The sequence below is a fragment of the Dermacentor albipictus genome, chromosome 2 (genome assembly GCF_038994185.2).
Source record: "Dermacentor albipictus isolate Rhodes 1998 colony chromosome 2, USDA_Dalb.pri_finalv2, whole genome shotgun sequence".
NCBI classification, from domain to species: domain Eukaryota; kingdom Metazoa; phylum Arthropoda; class Arachnida; order Ixodida; family Ixodidae; genus Dermacentor; species Dermacentor albipictus.
In genome coordinates, this window is record NC_091822.1 from 163,773,599 (window position 1) to 163,777,145 (window position 3,547).

The 3,547-nt window shown below is 50.2% G+C and overlaps 1 pseudogene; it reads right to left on the minus strand.

Annotated features, from left to right (window-relative positions):
• Positions 1 to 850: 850 nt before the first annotated feature.
• LOC139056479 (U2 spliceosomal RNA) lies at positions 851 to 998 on the minus strand (annotated as a pseudogene).
• Between the last annotated feature and the right edge of the window lie 2,549 nt (positions 999 to 3,547).

A 3,547-nucleotide genomic window follows, 5' to 3' on the forward strand; every position in this document is an offset into this window, starting at 1 on the left:
AGCCTTTTCCGCGGATATCGGTGTCGCGTCGGTGTCACAGGGTCACACTCTCGAGACAGCGGGCTATTCGTCATTGCCTCCAAACCTAAACCTTGCTTTGCCGTGCAGGGCCTCTGCTGCGTTACTACAAGGGCTTGTGCAGGCACCCCTCCTGTCTTACAAAAGCTGCAAGGTACTTTCGAAAGTTGAAACAACTGCGCACGTAGCTCAGTGGTCGCGGTTCGCTAAGCGTTCGATAGGGGAAAGAAAGCAAAAGAACTCTTTCGTCATTGCAAGTAACAGAAACAAACAAGATGAGACAGTAGAAACGGCACCATAGGACAAATACGTCTTGTACTGCTTTCTCGAGAAGCAAGTTCTTTATTACCTTTTGATCGAACGCACGGCTTTCCTGGTCGCGATGGACGTAAAAGCGGCGGCATTGCTTCGACTAAATCCGAGCCGCACTAAATGCAGCTGCCCTTTATATCGGCGCTAATTTAAGTCTAACGGAAAAGTTTGACTCCAGGCGGGTGACTGGACGCTTCTGCTTCGTTTGGCATTGAGCTCTGGTCAGCGTTCGGCGAGGCGCAGTGTTAAGGGCTGAGATGGGTGCTGCGGGGCAGACTCTGATTTTTTTAGAGCTACGATTAAGAATTCTTATGTTAGGCGCAACCTGTGCGCTTCATTGTCCGTCGCGCACTAAGCCGGAAAGGGCTGCTACATTTCTGAACGACTTTCTTCATCTTTCGTGCTAGTCGCTCTTTCTGTAACGTCTCTCACAGCTTTGTACAGCGAAGCTGTATATGGCTAGATTCTGGTGAAAAAAATGCGTCCGTCTATCGATCCGGGTAGATCGAGAATTTCTCCCCATACGTGGGCCGATCCCGAAGATAGTGATATACCGGGCCGACCAGCGGAAGAGGTGAAGCAAGCTTTAAGCACTCCGCCAAATTGCAACTCGTATCAAATATTAAGCTCAGAAGAACAGATACTACACTTTGACCCGCGTCGGCCATGTCTACGTTCGCACCGAGCTCTCTTTGTCGGCGTTCCAAGCGCCTGCGCATCTCCTTTCCTTTCCTTCCGCTCTCCCGTGGTGGCGGCTCCGTAAACGTGCTGGCTGCCAGGACCGCGAGGAGGGAAGCAATGCGATGCGTCCATGTGGCCCCGATCCCGCAAACTTGGAAAGTTTCACTGGTTTCAGAGGAAGTTTGTGGGGAATCAATTTTGGGTGACCTGTGTTGTGTGCGACCGCTTGTGGGTTTTTCGAGTGACTTCATAACCGATACTGCACTGCAGGACGTCTACGAACGCACGATCGCCTTGGCTACGGGGAAGCAATGTGGGCGCTCGGAGTGCGGTGAGGTGGGTGTCCGTTCTACGCGCCGGGACTCGTTAGTAAAAGGTGTCGTGCCGGGTCCTGCAACAATGCATAGGTTTATGTATACCCCTCGGTGCCTCATCATCTTCCGAGGTTCAACATCGTGGAGGAGCGACCAGTCACGCCTCGCCTTTCATTTGCGTGCACACGGCATTTGAGGCACGCACGGCAATGGACAGCTGGCCATTAAGTGCGCACGAATTATAGGATCCAATCAGCTCGAGGAAACTGCCGGATGACGCTGACGTCATGCAGACGTACCCGCGCTTTCCAATTACGTGTGAAATCTTTACAGCGGTAAGAATGTTGGGCATACATATTCCACAAGGTCGTGGTAGGGCAGGCGAGTCCGCGAATAGTTGCGCTCTGTACATATTTTTGCTTACCGAACTACTGAGTGGGTGTCGCGGAGGGAATAGGAAGGTGGGGCGGGTAGGACGATGACTCAGCGCATTCTCTCTCGCATGCGAGTAGTGTTACAGTCGGCCCGCACACTGTAGGTAACAAACGGGGCAAGCGCTTTGCCTTCGCTGTAGTTCATTGCATATTGCCGTGGAGAGGTGGGTTTCGTAAAAACTTGCGCGATGGCTTTTTACGCACGCAAAAATACTTTGTCATTGTCCTAGTTGTACTTTTCTCATTTCGTGATCTGTGCCGCCACATAATTCGAGCAACGTGAGTGGCGACTTCTTAGCGAGGTACAACAATTCTCATTCTTGAAACGAGGGCGCGTACAGTATTGTTGCGATTGTTCGAAAAGTTTGCAGGGTACCGCGGCCGGCGAACAAAATTTAGAGGCTGATCCACTGCTCAAAAACAAGGTGGATAGCGCTGAGCGCCTTGCTGCTGAAGTGGACATGAGGCTAATGAGCCCGCGCTTTTGCTGACAGTTACCATTCACTCAATTACTGAGCTTATATCTTCCAGATATCAGGATTTTTTTTTCTCTTTTATGCAACAACTATCCTTTCACTTGCTATTTGCTTCGTTTCTATCACCTTTTTATTTTTTTTCACATTAGTCATATGACAAACATGCTTCAAACATGACGATGTGTACCAGTGCAAATACTAATCTAACATTTAACTTGTCATTTAAGGGTGCTATGACAATGCTACAAAGGTCGTGTAAAACAGCTTTGTAGCTGTATAATTATGATAAGACCCTTTGTTGGTGTGACATCACAACATAACACCTACCGTAGCGTCCCGTGCTGTTTAACCTCGGGGTCATCGACATGGTTAATTCTCTTCCGCAATCCGTCCATGTTTCGACCTATGCATGCGATGTAGGCATTTGGTTATCAGGAGTGATGCGATCCCTAGCTGCGCGCTAGACTCTAGAAGGCAACCGCATCAAGATCAGATTATCTTCGAGCACGAGGTCTGGATGCGTCATCCTAGAGATGCTCTATCGTCGCTTTCACGCGCGAAGTAATGAGACCATAAGTCCTCAGATTTATTAGACAGCCAATCACCAACCAGAAGACGTGCCGCTTCCGAGGAGTGATAATAGATAGACACCTCTCCTGGAGTCCTCATGTCTCCTATCTGAAAAATTGCTGGTTCTGAACATGCTTTCTCCGGAGACGTATACAGAGCCTTATTGCCATGATTGCGGTGCTTTAGCCACGCTGGAACACATGCTCTGGTCTTGCGAAAGAATTGAAGACTCGGTGATCAAGGATGCGCCCAGGTGGGAGGCTGCAATTCGCAGCCCGGACCTGGATGAACAATTCTGGGCTGTCCAGCAGGCTCACAACGTGGCCGTGAGGCTTGGCCTTCCGGTCCCGACGTAGGAGCGGTCCGCTTAGTGATTAATTATCACTACTTGCAGGACCAAATAAAGTTTTCCATCCATCCATCCATCCCGTAATCGAGAGTACATAGATGTAAGCATGAAATGGCAACGGGCAGGGCTGGTTGGTTGGAGATGATACAAGCCACAATCTTAAAATGGGTGTAGTGCATGTTCGCAACGGGACGCCCCACCAAACCACACCGCACCATACTATGCACTGGTGCATATAGACTCTGCCCAGCTAGAAGAAAATCGCCTGAAGGAGGCGCCGCGCAGCATGGCGCCATCTCCCGAGGGGACGCCAAACCCGCGCCGTGGAACTCACGGACCGCTGGCGTTCAACAGAGCACAGCCCAAAGATGAGTGCCAAAAGATGAAAATGAA